The sequence below is a fragment of the Schistocerca americana genome, chromosome 3 (assembly GCF_021461395.2).
Source record: "Schistocerca americana isolate TAMUIC-IGC-003095 chromosome 3, iqSchAmer2.1, whole genome shotgun sequence".
NCBI classification, from domain to species: Eukaryota; Metazoa; Arthropoda; class Insecta; order Orthoptera; family Acrididae; genus Schistocerca; species Schistocerca americana.
The window spans coordinates 887,102,828-887,120,700 of record NC_060121.1 but is presented as its reverse complement, the minus strand read 5'-3'; the positions used below and the strand labels follow the sequence as shown (position 1 = coordinate 887,120,700).

General features: G+C 46.0%; 1 protein-coding gene across 1 annotated transcript in view; it reads left to right on the top strand.

Annotated features, from left to right (window-relative positions):
* Positions 1-17,873, top strand: part of LOC124606470 — a 140,752-nt gene that overhangs the window by 102,967 nt on the left and 19,912 nt on the right. The window lies entirely within an intron of this gene.

The following is a 17,873-nucleotide window of genomic DNA, read 5'->3' as shown; positions in this document are numbered from 1 at the left end:
TTTTAACACGGCCGTAGTCACGACCGCTCACAACAACCTCTGAAAGACTACACTGGTGCAAATCTGCAACACACCAAATTACTTTAAAGTAAAAATTTTAACAACTCACACAAACACAGAAACTGTGACCGAGCGAGGTGGCGCAGTGGTTAGCACACTGGACTCTCATTCGGGAGGACGACGGTTCAATCCCGTCTCCGGCCATCCTGATTTAGGTTTTCCGTGATTTCCCTAAATCGTTTCAGGCAAATGCCGGGATGGTTCCTTTGAAAGGGCACGGCCGATTTCCTTCCCAGTCCTTCCCTATCCCGAGCTTGCGCTCCGTCTCTAATGACCTCGTTGTCGACGGGACGTTAAACACTACCCACCACCACCATCACAGAAACTATGCACCCCGTAGGAGGGATGGAAATGGTACAAAACACTCACATTAAAAAAAATTTCTTGCCACCGAAAGTGCAACTTGTTTTTAAAAGAAAACGCTTACGGTGGAAGGGTGGCAACCTCATATACTAAAATGACCATTTAAATAAAAACCTATGAAATGCAGTCTTACATAAAATGTACAAACGTGCTCTACATTACACATATACCGCCTCTCAAGATGATAGGCAAGATAAAACACATATTTCAGGAATTCGGCCTTTACACCTTAAGCAATAAATTCGTTAACACCGAATCCGACAAACATGGCAAAAAAAATGGTTCAAATGGCTCCGAGCACTATGGGACTTAACAGCTATGGTCATCAGTCCCCTAGAACTTAGAACTACTTAAACCTAACTAACCTAAGGACATCACACAACACCCAGTCATCACGAGACAGAGAAAATCCCTGACCCCGCCGGGAATCGAACCCAAACATGGCAGAGGCAGCTTTTAACGTAGGGCACATTGATAGGGAGATTACTGAACAACCCGAACCGCAGATTGCTCTAACCTGCCCCTACTCCACAAGGCAAAAACGGACCACTCAATTCATAAATAACCACCTCCCCGCGGGTGGGAAAACGGACAAGAATGGTGGGACGACCCCAAAACAAAGCGGCTGGTGATCTCACCAAGAAAACAAGTACAATTCAACAATTACATGAAACAACATATCTCCAGTCACTTAACTTCTCATAAACTGCGATTTCTGGCGAAGACCTGGCGCAGCACCCCCAACGCTCCCACAAACCGTTCGTTGCCAGCCGCTTCAACGGACGCAGGAAGGCGCGCCGATCTCCCGTCTCACGGCGTCGCAGCTCCCACCGGCCAGACCGATGTCGTGGTTTGACTCCTGTTACTCTTGCGTCGACCGCGAAGCCACAACCCCTTTCTATACGGCGCGGCCCACTGGACTCACGTGGGGACCACACATGTGCCGACGCTCAAGACGGACAAGTCATCTTGTGTCTCAGTGCGCGACCGACTAACCGATCGATCCAACCGCCAATGACCGTTGTCCAAGCAACTCGAGCAGACTGGCGGCCTGACGCGCAGACTCAGATGCAGGAACTCAGTCCCGATCGGGCGACCACTAGCTGAGTTCTGTTACTTTTTTTTTTTTTTTGTGGTTTTAGGGCGCAAAACTTCTATGGTCATTAGCGCCCAGCCTGTGACTTAGGAAACAGGAAAAACCGAAATTTAAAACCAGCAGCAATGGGAACAAAGTCATAAAATTTGAGAAACTAAAAGCAGAAGGAATGCTTAAAAATCCACTACAGAAAGGGGTTGGTTGTCCCCAAAAAAAGCTTCAAATGACTGAAGTCATTTCACTGTCACTAATAAACTGGAGAACGCGGTCGGCTGAGCGCGTGTCATCTACTAAAATCGACGATAGATCAGGCGATAGCTGTAGACGGGAGCGTAACGGATTAAAATAGGGGCATTCAATTAAAAGGTGTCTAACCGTCCACAGCTGAGAGCAGTGGGGACAGAGTGGGGGAGGATCGCCGCTTAAAAGATGTCGATGGCTAAAAAGACAGTGCCCTATCCGGAGTCTAGCTAAAATTACCTCCTCCCGACGACGCGTTCGGGAGGAAGAGGTCCAAGCGCAAGGAAGGGCTTTCACTTCCCGCAATTTATTATGGGGAAGTGTTGCCAATGCGCATGCCATAAATGAGCAACTTGGCGACATAAACCGCTCCGTAGATCGGTGAAGGGAAGCGACTAAATAGCTGGCCGAAGAAGAGAGACTGCTGCCTTGGCCGCTATATCGGCCGCCTCATTCCCACAGATACCAGCGTGTCCCGGGAGCCAGAGGAACGCCACCGAGACGCCCCCCAGGTGGAGCAAGCGCAGACAGTCCTGAATCCGGTGGACCAGAGGGTGCACAGGGTAAAGAGCTTGGAGACTGAGGAGAGAGCTGAGAGAATCTGAGCAGATTACGTACTGTATCCGCTGATGGCGGCGGATGTAGTGGACAGCCTGGAGAACAGCGTAAAGCTCCGCAGTATAAACCGAACACTGGTCGGGAAGCCGAAAGTGATTTGGGGTGTCGCCAACAATATAGGCACTCCCTACACCTAACGATGTTTTCGAGCCGTCGGTGTAAATAAATGTGGCGTCCGTCATTTGTGCACATAGAGCAGCAAATGCCCGACGGTAAACAAGTGTAGGGGTACCATCCTTGGGAAATTGACATAGGTCACGGAGCAAGTAGATCCGGGGACGGAGCCAAGGCGGTGCTGTACCCCAAGTTGTCAAGAAGGTTTTAGGAAAGCGGAAGGAAAGAGAATGGAGCAGTTGACGGAAGCGGGCTCCCGGGGGTAGTAGGGAGGAGGAGCGGCCTGCATACCCTACATCAAAGGAGGCGTCGAAAAAAAGGTCATGGGCTGGATTAGCAGGCATGGAAGACAGACGGCTAGCATAACGACTCAGAAGGACTGCCCGCCGATTGGACAGCGGAGGTTCAGCAGTCTCAGCATAAAGGCTTTCCACAGGGCTGGTGTAAAAAGCTCCAGACACTAAACGTAATCCACGGTGGTGGATAGAGTCGAGACGCCGAAGAATAGACGGCCGAGCAGAGGAGTAGACTATGCTCCCATAATCCAATTTCGAGCGCACTAAGGCGCGATAGAGTCGGAGAAGGACCACTCGGTCCGCTCCCCAGGAGGTACTATTCAGGACACGGAGGGTGTTAAGGGAACGCAGACAGCGAGCCGAAAGATAGGAAACGTGGGAGGACCAGCACAGTTTTCTGTCAAACATAAGACCCAAGAATTTAGCGACGTCGGAAAACGGAAGAATGACAGGACCTAGATGTAAGGAGGGCGGAAGAAACTCCTTACGTCGCCAAAAATTAACACAAACGGTCTTACTGGGTGAGAAACGGAAGCCGGTTTCGATGCTCCACGAGTGGAGGCGATCGAGACATCCTTGAAGACGTCGTTCAATAAGGCTTGTCCGTTGAGAGCTGTAGTAGATCGCAAAATCGTCCACAAAGAGGGAGCCCGAGACATCAGGAAGGAGACAATCCATAATTGGATTTATGGCGATGGCAAAAAGTACAACACTCAGCACGGAGCCCTGGGGTACCCCGTTTTCTTGGGAGAAAGTACGGGACAGAGTAGTGTTCACCCGCACCCTAAATGTGCGCTCTGCCATAAATTCGCGAAGAAAAAGGGGCAGCCGGCCTCGAAAGCCCCAAGAGAACAGTGTGCGGAGGATGCCTGTCCTCCAACAGGTATCGTATGCTCTCTCCAGATCAAAAAATATTGCTACCGTTTGGCGTTTCCGGAGAAAATTGTTCATGATATAAGTAGAGAGAGCAACAAGATGGTCAACTGCAGAACGATGCTTTCGGAATCCGCATTGGGCAGGTGTTAAAAGACTGCAGGATTCCAGCCACCAAGCTAAACGGTAATTCACCATACGCTCTAAAACCTTACAGACACTACTCGTGAGAGAAATGGGGCGATAGCTAGAGGGGAGATGTTTGTCCTTTCCAGGTTTCGGAACGGGAACGACGATAGCTTCCCGCCATTGTCTGGGAAAAGTACTGTCGGTCCAAATTCGATTATAAAGGCGAAGGAGGAAACGCAGACTATGGGTGAATAAATGCAGCAACATTTGGACATGGATACCATCCGGTCCTGGGGCGGAGGAGCGAGAAGAAGAGAGGGCATGTTGGAGTTCCCGCATGGAGAAAACAGTATTGTAGCTTTCGTGATTTTGAGAGGAGAAAGCAAGATGTCGCACTTCCGCTGCACGTTTCTTCGGGAGAAATGCTGGCGGGTAATTGGAAGAGCTCGAAATCTCAGCAAAGTGCTGACCCAATGAGTTGGAAATTGCGACGGGGTCCACTAAGGTATCATGCGCGACAGTGAGCCCAGAGACCGGGGAGAAACTAGGCGCGCCTGAGAACCGTCGAAGCCGACTCCAAACTTCCGAGGAGGGAGTGAAGGTGTTAAATGAGCTAATAAAGAATTTCCAGCTTGCCTTCTTGCTATCGCGGATGACGCGACGGCATCGCGCACGGAGCTGCTTATAGCGCATACAGTTGGCCAAAGTAGGATGGTGACGGAAAATGCGAAGAGCACGTCGCCGCTCACGTATTGCGTCACGGCATGCCTCGTTCCACCAAGGAACTGGGGGGGCGCCGGGGCAATTCGGAGGTGCGTGGTATTGAACGTTCCGCAGCTGTAAGAATAACATCGGTAATATGTGTGACCTCATCGTCGACGCTGGGAAAGCGACGGTCATCGAATGTCGCTAGAGACGAAAAAAGTGTCCAATCGGCTTGGGCAAACTTCCAGTGTCGCGGGCGCATATATGGCAGTTGAGGCTGCAGTCTAAGGACACATGGAAAGTGGTCACTCGAGTGTGTATCATCAAGGGCGAACCATTCGAAGCGCCGAGCTAGCGGAACAGTACCGACAGCAAGATCCAAATGAGATAAATTTGTCGTGGAGGCAGACAAAAATGTGGGGACCCCAGTGTTGAGGCAAACTAGATCCGCTTGGTGAAAGACGTCTAGCAATAGGGAGCCACGTGGACAAGGATGTGGAGATCCCCAAAGCGGGTGGTGGGCATTGAAGTCCACAACCAGCAAATAGGGGGGTGGAAGCTGAACAAGAAGATGAAGGAGATCAGCTCTTGCCATTGGTGTGGACGATGGAATGTAGACAGTACAAAGAGAGAACGTGTATCCAGAAAGAGAAAGACGGACGGCGACAGCTTGGAAGGAACTGTTTAAGGGGATTGGGTGATAATGGAGAGTTTCATGGAGAAGAATCACGAGTCCTCCATGTGCTGGGGTGCCTTCAACAGAGGGGAGGTCATATCGGATGGACTGAAAATGAGGGAGAACAAAGCGGTCATGGGGACGCAGCTTTGTTTCCTGAAGACAGAAGATGACCGGCGAGTAGGATCGTAAGAGGATCGACAATTCATCCCGATTGGCTCGAATGCCGCGGATATTCCAGTGGATAATGGACATAGGGTGAACAGAAAATTGAGGACTGTGACCAAGGTCGCTGTCAACTCAACGACTGCTCAGAGCTTGCGACCGACAGCATGGAATGGCATTCAGCCGAAGGCAGAAGATCCTGATCCATAGGTTGGTCAGGAGCAGCTCCTGCCACCAGCGATCGGCCGGATGACCGGCCACCAGCAGTGCGCCTCGGCGACACAGAAGATGGCCGAGGGCGATTTCCGCCAGATGGTGCTGTAGATGGGACACGCCTTGGCGGAGAAGGAGAGGAACTGGGTTTCTTTGTAGCCTTCTTGGAAGTATGATGTTTAGATGAAGGAGGAACTGATGGTTGTGAAGTTGCGGTACGTAAAAACTCTTCACGAGTATGCTCTGTTTTCGAAGACTTCGTGTCTGACTTGTGGGCTCGAGATTTAGCAGAACCCGACGAAGGTTGAGCCATAGAGTGGGCAGGCGAAAGCGGGGAGGTTGAACGGGCGATCTTTGCGCTGGCCGATCTGACGACCGTGGCACTAAAGGTGAGGTCGCAGGTCTGCGTGGACGCCTCCTTTGTTGGCCGAGGAGAAGCAAGGACAGTGCTGTATTTTCCTTTCTGAGGCACGGTGGGCTGTCGACTGGCGAATAATTTTCGAGCAGCAAAGGTCGACACCTTTTCCTTTACTCTGATTTCCTGGATGAGCTTTTCGTCCTTAAAAACGGGACAATCTCGAGAGGAAGCAGCGTGGTCACCCATACAGTTGATGCAGCGAGGGGATGGAGGTGGACAAGCACCCTCATGGGCATCCTTGCCACACGTAACACATTTGGCCGGATTGGAACAGGACTGGCTGGTGTGATTGAACCGCTGACACCGATAGCAACGCGTAGGGTGTGGGACGTAAGTGCGAACGGAAATTATCTCATAGCCTGCTTTGATTTTTGATGGGAGTTGAACTTTGTCAAATGTCAAGAAGACAGTGCGGGTTGGAATGATGTTTGTGTCAACCCTCTTCATAACCCTACGAACAGCCGTTACGCCCTGGTCAGACAGGTAGTGCTGAATTTCTTCGTCAGACAAGCCATCGAGGGAGCGTGTATAAACGACTCCACGCGAGGAATTTAAAGTACGGTGCGGTTCCACCCGGACAGGGAAGGTGTGTAGTAGTGAGGTACGCAGCAATTTTTGAGCCTGGAGGGCACTGACTGTTTCTAACAACAGGGTGCCATTCCGTAATCTGGAACAAGACTTTACAGGACCTGCAATTGCGTCGACACCTTTCTGAATAATGAAAGGGTTGACCGTGGAGAAGTCGTGACCTTCGTCAGACCGAGAAACAACAAGGAACTGTGGCAACGATGGAAGAACTGACTGTGGCTGAGACTCAGTGAACTTACGTTTGTGAGCAGACATAGTGGAAGGTGAGGAAACCATTGCGGAAGAATCCCCCATGATTACCGGCGTCTCCGATGGCGCGCTCCTCCCTTGTGGGGGCCCTCTCTGAGGGCACTCCCGCCTTAGGTGATTGTTCACACCTCAGGTCACACCTCCCGACAAACGGACGGAGGGACCAATCGGCACTTTCGGAAGGTATCAGCTCGGGTAATCACCCCTCCCTGGGCCTGGCCGTTACCAGGGGTTACTTAGGTGTCCTACCTGTCTACCCAGGGCGGGGAATTACGCGTTACCCCGTCACCGGCTACGCATGGAAGTGCGTGGGTCGGCCTTCAGACACGCACAGGGAGGAAGAGAGAGAAAGGGAAAGGAAAGAAGAGGGGGGTCTCAAACGCCGCAGCGGAGAAAAGGGTAAAGAGAAGAGGTAAGGAAAAGAGAAGGACAAAGGAAGGAAGAAGACATACAAGCATGGAAGGCGAAGAATGCGGTACATTTACAAGCGTCCGTCTCCGGACGTAGGCACAAACCATACTCACAGAGGGGGAGAAAGGGAAGGAAAGAGCCAGAGGTGAGGGGGGGGGGGGGCGAAGACAGGGGATGGGGAAGGATGCGGAAAGGGAAGGTATGCAGCCCGGAAAGGAAGGAAGGCCACATTAGCTCGGGGCCCCGTGCTCGCTACGCACGTATCCACAAAAGAGTTGTGGATCCCCTGGGGGGGAGTTCTGTTACTGGCGGAGTGGCAAGACTCTCATTTGACGGCCTTAAAGTTTGATCCAAACAACAGACATACTAGCACTCCGACGACAGACAAACTGCCGCACAAATGCAAACGAGAGACAGACCAGCAACTGGTGACGTGAGACTGACCCAACCTCACTCCGACTGACCAACTGCCCAGACTCGCCCTCTAGCGAGCTCATAGCGCCCCTTAAATGCTCGTGAGCAGGCTACCTTTCCCATTTTCCACCAGAGGGAGACACCAAAGCAGCGATTGCCACAGCGGCGCCACCGCCAGAAAACGGCGGGCAACTGCTTCACACTATGCCCTACGGCGCGCTCTTCAAAACAGCACATTTTACCATGGCTCAGTCAGCGGGATCAGGAACTACGATCATAAATGAAGATTTTGAGTTTTAATTGACAGATATATTTGATCAATTTCCACACGCACAACGTAGTAAAATTCCTGAGGATAATACTAATAATTAGATAGAAGGAAAAGTAGTAAGTGGATATGGAATGAGGGTAAGGAATGAAAGAATAATTAGATAGAAGGAAAAGTGGTAAGTGGATATGGAATGAGGGTAAGGAATGAAAGAGGAAGGCGCCTGGTAGAATTTTGCACAGAGCATAACTTAATCATAGCTGAAACTTCCAGAATTAGATTTTCACTCTGCAGCGGAGTGTGCACTGATATGAAACTTCCTGACAGATTAAACTGGGACCTTTGCCTTTCGCGGGCAAAGGATGGTAGAGCACTTGCCCGCGAAAGGCAAAGGTCCCGAGTTTGAGTCTCCATCCGGCACACAGTTTTAATCTGTCAGGAAGTTTCATATCAACGTACACTCCGCTGCAGAGTGAAGATCTCATTCTAGAAACATCCCCTAGGCTGTGGCTAAGTTATGTCTCCGCAATATCCTTTCATCCAGGAGTGCTAGTTCTGCAAGGTTTGCAGAAGAGCTTCTGTGAAGTTTGGAAGGTAGGAGACGAGGTGCTGGCAGAACTGAAGCTGTGAGGACGGGTTATGAGTCCTGTTTGGGTAGCTCAGTTGGTAGATAACTTGCCTGCGGAAGGCAAGTTCGAACCTTGGTCCGGCACACAGTTGTAATCATTCAGGAAGTTTCATAGCTAACACTTGCTTTAAGAATCGTGAAAGAAGGTTGTATACCTGGAAGAGGCCTGGATACACTGCAAGGTTTCAGATAGATTATATAATGGTAAGACAGAGATTTAGGAACCAGGTTTTAAATTGCAAGACATTTCCAGGGGCAGATATGGACTCTGACCACTATTTATTGGTTACGAAACGTAGACTAAAACTAAGAAAACTGCAAAAAGGTGGGAATTTCAGGAGATGGGACCTGGATAAACTGAAAGAACCAGAGGTTGTAGAGTGTTTCAGAGAGAGTATTAGGGAACGATTGACAAGAACTGAGGAAAGAAATTCAGTAGAAGTACAATGGGTAGCTTTGAGAGATGAAATAGTGAAGGCAGCAAAGGATCAAGTAGGTAAAAATACGAGGGCTAGTAGAAGTCCTTGGGTAATAGAAGAGAGATGGAATTTAATGGATGAAAGGAGAAAATATAAAAATGCAGTAAATGAAGTAAGCGAAAGGGAACACAAACGTCTCAAAAATGAGATCGACAGGAAGTGCAAAATGGCTAAGCGGTGATGGCTAGAGGACAAATCTAAGGATTTAGAAGCATATATCACTAGGGGTAAATTAGATACTGCTTATAGAGAAATTAAAGACACCTTTAGCGAAAAGAGAACCACTTCTACGAATATCAAGAACTCAAATTCGAAACCAGTTCTAGGCAAAGAAGGGAAACCAGAAAATTGGAAGGAGTATATAGACGGTCTATACAATATTCTGGAAATGGAAGACGACGTAGATGAAGAGGAAATGTGAGATATGATGCTGCGTGACGAGTTTGACAGAGCACTGACAGACCTGATGCGAAACAAGGCCCCGGGAGTAGATAACATTCCGTGACAACTACTGATAGCCTTCGGAGAGCCACCCCTGACAAAACTCTAGCGTCTGGTGAGCAAGATGTATGACACAGGTGATGTACCCTCAGACTTCAAGAAGAATACAATAATTCCAATCCCAAAGAAAGCAGACGTTGACAGGTGTGAAAATTACCGAACTATCAGTGTAATAAATCACGGCTGCAAAATACTGATACGAATTCCTTACAGGCGAATGGAGAAACTGGTAGAAGCCGATCTTGTGGAAGATCGGTTTGGATTCCGTAGAAATATTGGAACACGCGAGGCAGTAGTGACCCTATGACTTATCTTAGAAGACAAATTAAGAAAAGGCAAACCTACGTTTCTAGTATTCGAAGACTTAGAGAAAGCTCTTCACAATGTTGACTGGAATACTCTCTTTCGAATTCTGAAGGTGGCAGGGGTAAAATGCAGAGAGCGAAAGGCTATTTACAATTTGTACAGAAACCGGATGGCAGTTATAAGAGTCCCCGATGTTATTCAATCTGTATATTGAGCAAGCAGGAAAGGAAGCAAAAGAAAAATTTGGAGTAGGAATTAAAATCCATGCATAAGAAATAAAAACTTTGAGGTTTGTCGATGACATTGTAATTCTGTCAGAGAAAGGAAAGGACTGGGAAGAGCAGTTGAACGGAATGGACAGTGTCTTGAATGGAGGATATAATATGAACATCAACAAAAGCAAAACAAGAATAATGGAATGTAGTCAAATTAAATCAGGTGATGCTGAGTGAATTACAACAGAAAATGAGACACTTAAAGTACTAAATGAGTTTTGCTATTTAGGGAGCGAAATAAGTGATGATGGTCGAAGTAGAGAGGATATAAAATGTAGACTGGCAATGGCAAGGAAGCGTTCCTGAAGAAGAGAAATTATTAACATCGAGTATAGACGTAAGTGTCGGCAAGTCTTTTCTAAAAGTATTTGTATCGAGTGTACCCATGTATGAATGTGAAACATGGAAGATAAATAGTTTACACAAGTAGAGAGTAGAAGCTTTGGGAATGTGGTGCTACAGAAGAATGATGAATTTTAGATGAGTAGATCACATAATTTATGATGAGGTACTGAACAGGATTGGGAAGAAGAGGATTTTGTGGCACTATTTGACTAGAAGAAGGGATCGGTTGGTAGGACATGTTGTGAGGCATCAAGGGATCACCAATTTAGTATTGGAGGGCAGCGTGGAGGGTAAAAATCGCAGAGGGAGATCAAGAGATCAATACACTAAGCAGATTCAGAAGGATGTAGGTTGCAGTAGGTACTGGGAGATGAAGAAGCTTGCACAGGATAGAGTAGCGTGGAGAGCTGCATCAAACCAGTCTCAGGACTGAAGACCACAACAACAACATCCTACCTAAATACATTACTGGGTCCTAAATTTATATTTGTATTGCAAATACTGCAGCTTTTCTTGTTATAACTACAGGTGTGTTAGTGCCACTACTGTTTCCACTATGGGCATTACTGAGTTTTAGTATCTTATACTACATGTTTCTTTTATTACTGTGTTACTTGGTATTACTTCACTATTGCTACTTTTATTCATAAGCTACTTTATCTGTACTTAAACTAATCTACACTACTTGCAGCGTTCAGGTGTGCCCCCCCCCCCCCCCCTCATCCCCGATCTAATCCCAGTGGTTATGCCCCTGGCACCGGCATGGCCCAATATGTGGGATCGCTGCGGTTATACCCTAGTGGATTATCTTATCCTACATCTAACCTAATTCTTATTCCTAGTGTCATATCTGGTGCGTCGCTGTGGCCAAGCGGTTCTAGGCGCTTCAGTCTGGAACCGCGCGACCGCTACGGTCGCAGGTTCGAGTCCTGCCTCGGGCATGGCTGTGTGCGATGTCCTTAGTTAGGTTAATTAGTTCTAACAAGGGAACCTCCCCATCGCACCCCCCTCAGATTTAGTTATAAGTTGGCACAGTGGATAGGTCTTGAAAAACTGAACACAGATCAATCGAGAAAACAGGAAGAAGTTGTGAGGAACTATGAAAAAAATAAGCAAAATATACAAACTGAGTAGTCCATGCACAAGATAGGCAACATCAAGGATAGTGTGAGGTCAGGAGCGCCGAGGTCCCGTGGTTAGCGTGAGCAGCTGCGGAACGAGAGTTTACTGATGTGCGCATTTATTTATCCTATGTTTAAGGTACTCATGGAAAGTATCTTCGTATGTGAGATTCCGGCCAGTTCTTCTTCCAATCATGCGCTATCCTCCCATTTGTAATAACAGACTGGTTGTATAACTCGTCCACGACTTAGAGGGGAAGTGGAGGCGGCTGGTTGTACACTGAAAGCCGAACACTCCTTCTTACAAGTGTTTATTAATTTTCAGTAGCCCAACAACGTTTTTTATACATTGGCTGAACAGTCAATACCGTGCCCTACCATTTCATTTATTTTGCTAACGGCAAGTGTTAGTCTCTTCCTTTATTTAAGATCCAGCAATCATTAGTTAGTCAGTTCCATCTTACACTGGAATGCTTTTGCTTTTTACTCTAACATTCACTTACAAGAGCTTATGCCAAGGCAATACTCCAAAAAATTTAAACAACAATATTAAAACAACTTTTTAAAACAACCTCCATTGAACAAGTTGAAATCAAAAATTTCCTTAAGTTGAAATTAATAACAGCTCAGACAGTAGCAGAAGACAGTTCTTTCACAATAATATATAATAAAAATTCCAGAGGACACGTGCCGTTAAATTTCCACATGCTAAATCGTTCTACCAAAAGCATTTACGAGAGTACTTAATAAGAAATAATTTAATCAAAACTCACGCAGAAAATGATTGGCTTAAGTTCTCACGCGATCATTTACAGTTAGTTAACAAAAGGAAATGACATTTATAAAATTCAGTTTACCAAGAACAGTTACCAACATATTAACCCGAGAGTTCTCCACTATTAGCGGTAATTACTACACTGTGCCAATACAGACAGTCCTCAAACGAGAAAAATTCCACTGTACTATACAACCCTCCCTCCCCTCCCCCCCAAGAACCATGGATTTTACCGTTGGTGGGGAGGCTTGCGTGCACTCAGCGGTACAGATAGCCGTACCGTAGGTGCAACCACAACGGAGGGGTATCTGTTGAGAGGCCAGACAAACGTGTGGTTCCTGAAGAGGAGCAGCAGCCTTTTCAGTAGTTGCAGGGGCAACAGTCTGGATGATTGAGTGATTGGGCCTTGTAACACTAACCAAACCGGCCTTGCTGTGCTGGTACTGTGAACGGCTGAAAGCAAGGGGAAACTACAGCCGTAATTTTTCCCGAGGGCACGCAGCTTTACTGTATCGTTAAATGATGGCGTCCTCTTGGGTAAAATATTCCGGAGGTAAAATAGTCCCCCATTCGGATCTCCGGGCGGGGACTACTCAGGAGGACGTCGTTATCAGGAGAAAGAAAACTGGCGTTCTACGGATCGGAGCGTGGAATGACAGATCCCTTAATCGAGCAGGTAGGTTAGAAAATTTAAAAAGGGAAATGGATAGGTTAAAGTTAGATATAGTAGGAATTAGTGAAGTTTGCTGCTAGGAGGAACAAGACTTTTGGTCAGGCGAATACAGGGTTATAAATACAAAATCAAATAGGGGTAATACAGGAGTAGGTTTAATAATGAATTAAAAAAAATAGGAGTGCGGGTAAGCTACTACAAACAGCATAGTGAACGCATTATTGTGGCCAAGATAGACACGAAGCCCATCCCTGATACAGTAGTACAAGTTTATATGCCAACTAGCACTGCAGATGACGAAGAAATTGAAGAAATGTATGATGAAATGGAAGAAATTATTCAGATAGTGAAGGGAGACGAAAATTTAATAGTCATGGGTGACTGGAATTCGGTAGTAGGAAAAGGGAGAGAAGGAAACGTAGTAGGTGAATATGGATTGGGGCTAAGAAATGAAAGAGGAAGCTGCCTGGTAGAATTTTGCACAGAGCACAACTTAATCATAGCTAACACTTGGTTCAAGAATCATAAAAGAAGGTGGTATACATGGAAGAATCCTGGAGATACTGACAGGTTTCAGATAGATTATATTATGGTAAGACAGAGATTTAGGAACCAGGTTTTAAATTGTAAGACATTTCCATGGGAAGATGTGGATTCTGACCACAATCTATTGGTTATGAACTGTAGATTAAAACTGAAGAAACTGCAAGAAGGTGGAAATTTAAGGAGTTGGGACCTGGATAAACTGACTAAACCAGAGGTTGTACAAAGTTTCAGAGAGAGAATAAGGGAACAATTGACAGGAATGGGGAAAAGATATACAGTAGAAGAAGCTTTGAGAGATGATGTAGTGAAGGCAGCAGAGGATCTAGTAGGTAAAAAGACAAGGGCTAGTAGAAGTCCTTGGGTAACAGAAGAAATGTTGAATTTAATTGATGAAAGGAGAAAATATAAAAATGCCGTAAATGAAGCAGGCAAAAAGGAATACAAACGTCTCAAAAATGAGATCGACAGGAAGTGCAGAATGGCTAAGCAGGGATGGGTAGAGGACAAATGTAAGGATGTAGAGGCTTATCTCACTAGGGGTAAGATAGATACTGCCTACAGGAAAATTAAAGAGACCTTTGGAGAAAAGAGAACCACTTGTATGAACATCAAGAGCTCAGATGGAAACCCAGTTCTAAGCAAAGAAGGGAAAGCAAAAAGGCGGAAGGTGCGATGTTCTTGAGGACAATATTATGGAAATGGAGGAGGATGTAGATGAAGATGAAATGGGAGATACGATACTGCGTGAAGAGCTTGACAGAGCACTCAAAGACCTGAGTCGAAAGAAGGCCCCGGGAGTAGACAACATTCCATTAGAACTACTGACGACCTAGGGAGAGCCAGTCCTGACAAAACTCTACCATCTGGTGAGTAAGATGTATAGGACAGGCGAAATACCGTCAGACTTCAAGAAGAATATAGTAATTCCAATCCCAAGGAAAGCAGGTGCTGACAGATGTGAAAATTACCGAACTATCAGTTTAATAAGTCACGGTTGCAAAATACTAACGCGAATTCTTTACAGACGAATGGAAAAACTGGTAGAAGCCGACCTCGGGGAAGATCAGTTTGGATTCCATAGAAATGTTGGAACACGTGAGGCAATACTGACCCTACGACTTATCTTAGAAGCTAGATTAAGGAAAGGCAAACCTACGTTTCTAGCATTTGTAGATTTAGAGAAAGCTTTTGACAATGTTGACTGGAATACTCTCTTTCAAATTCTGAAGGTGGCAGGGGTAAAATACTGGGAGCGAAACGCTACTTACAATTTGTACAGAAACCAGATGGCAGTTATAAGAGTCGAGGGCCATGAAAGGGAAGCAGTGACTGGGAAGGGGTGAGACGGGGTTGTAGCCTCTCCCCGATGTTATTCAATCTGTATATTGAGTAAGCAATGAGGGAAACAAAAGAAAAATTCGGAGTAGGTATTAAAATCCATGGAGAAGAAATAAAAACTTTGAGGTTCGCCGATGACTTTGTAATTCTGTCAGAGACAGCAAAAGACTTGGAAGAGCAGTTGAACGGAATGGATAGTGTCTTGAAAGGAGGATATAAGATGAACATCAACAAAAGCAAAACGAGGATAATGGAATGTAGTCGAATTAAGTCGGGTGGTGCTGAGGGAAGTAGATTAGGAAATGAGACACTTGAAGTAGTAAAGGAGTTTTGCTATTTGGGAAGCAAAATAACTGATGGTGGTTGAAGTAGAGAGGATATAAAATGTAGACTGGCAATGGCAAGGGAAACGTTTCTGAAGAAGAGAAGTTTGTTAACATCGAGTATAGATTTATGTGTCAGGAAGTCGTTTCTGAAAGCATTTGTATGGAGTGTAGACATGTATGGAACTGAAACATGGACGATGACTAGTTTGGACAAGAAGAGAATAGAAGCTTTCGAAATGTGGTGTTACAGAAGAATGCTGAAGTTTAGATGGGTGGATCGTGTAACTAATGAGGAGGTACTGAATAGGATTGGGGAGAAGAGAAGTTTGTGGCACAACTTGACTAGAAGAAGGGATCGGTTGGTGGGACATGTTCTGAGGCATCAAGGGATCACCAATTGGAGGGCAGCGTGGAGGGTAAAAACCGTAGAGGGAGACCAAGAGATGAATATACTAAACAGATTTAGAAGGATGTAGGCTTCAGTAGGTACTGGGAGATGAAGAAGCTTGCACAGGATAGAGTAGCATGGAGAGCTGCATCAAACCAGTCTGAGGACTGAAGACCACAACAACAATATACAACCGTACACAATGAAATGTTAAATAACAGAATGGACAACCTTGTATCAAAGTACCATGTTCAGACTAACCTTACTTAAAATTACTTAACATCTACTCACCCCCTGACCCGATCGTGCCTTTTTACTATTCGTACCACACTTCTCAAGCCTGACTACCAGAGCATCAGATCCCTCTTGACAAGTACAGCAGGTTACAGTTCGTGCCCTATTTCCACCAAACCGAATCAACATATTCGTTACTGGCACTGTTCATATTTCTCCTTCTCTTAGAAGATAAGCTTCCCAACACAGTTCTACGAGATTCTAGAACAAGATCACTTCATCGGGTAAAACCGAAACCAGTCCCCTCGTTTTCAGTGACCAAAAGTTTCAAAGGTCTGCGCCATGTAACTCACCATCATTGTTGGACAGGAAACCACAAATCCCGTCTCCAGTGAAACGTAGTAAAGGATAGTCGTTGCCCAAGGACCTGGTACTAAACACAATTACGTACTTGGAATATCATCCACAACATAGTAAAAAAAAACAGTTATGAACAGATTTCTAATAAGTCCGCAGTAATATGACCGTGTAGTGCATAAAACAAACGACGAATACTGAGTGGAGGGCTCGTTAGCAAAATCGGTGTTTGTGCGTTTCGAGGATGCTCGACACGATCTACAAGATCTGCGTGATAGTGACCTACTATGTTATGCACATCAAATTGCGCCCGACATGGATTACAGTAATTTCACGGGACGCAGTTGATGGTTGCACAACTTGCAACAGTGTTACGTAATTGGAAGACGTAAGATAACGAAATCTCAAACAAAGCGTCAACTCAACGAGACACAGCAAACTGCACAAACTTATTCCATCCTTCAGTGAGGAACTAGTTTTCAGCTCCGACCGACCGGCATTTGACGAGGAAATGCGTATGATAGGAAACCTAGAAATTAGTGGTAGCAAGAGAGCTGTATCAAGATCAGCTAACATCAGTGGCTCGAGGCATTCATGTACAATTATGCCGACTCTTAATCTGGAAGTTAAATTGGCTGGACAGTTATTAATTGTGCTGCGAGAACTTGGAGGTGCTTTAACCTGTACGATTATTTGTCATGTGTGTGATCTTGCAAGGGCAGCAGGGAATATTTACGTCACAGCATGCAAGGGTGGGAAAGTGGGCATAAGAGAACAAGTACTGCTTTTGGCCAATTGCTGGTCAAAATAACTCGCTTTTGCTTGATTCCTGGTCCGCGTATGACAATCATACTCCTTGTGAGCAAATCCCCCCCCCCCCCCCTGAAAAGTGTATGACATTGCAGTACATGCCACCTGGAGCCACTGGACACATTAAGCCTCTGTATGTTTTTTTCCGTGGCTATAAAACATTTTATCACACTATCTGCAGCTACGCCTTAAAGGATAGCCACTTTCACGATAAGCCTCATGACATACTGTTACGCATTCGGTTGGATCCCATGACATTCCATCAGTTCCCATCAGCCCGCTAAACGAACATGATTCTATATGCACCTCCATGAACGACCTGCACGGTTTGTAACTCCGAAGGAGTTCACCTTCGGTCTTGATGGTGCCAACTTTTGAGATCACTGTGGCCCCCATTTCTCATTTGGTATTCACGGCGCGAGTTAATGGTTTCTTTGAACATTTCTTGAATCTCGACAATATCCATTTTTTAAGCGTAATATATACTTCCCATAGAAAGTTGATCTCTGCACCTCATGGACACTCATTTTCTCTCGCCCTCCTGATGCACATGGTGATTCGTTAGCAGCTAATATGTTTCTTGTTATAAACACAAGCAGTTGTTTGCCACTGAAGGCTCGCAATCGACTGATCCTGTCACTGCACAATGGAAAACTTCTCCTGATGCACAACTTGTGAGGTTACTGTGGCCCTCGCATTGCCATAATACGAAGGTGTTGGTGGAAGAAAGTATTAACCCAAAAGAGCATATTTTTGTTTAGCGTATGTTTCAATTCAAAGACAAGAACATAAATATATCTCCATCGCTACTGTATATATGGAGACACTGTCATTTCAAAAATTGAGATTAAGACTGAATTTTCCCCAGATTTCAA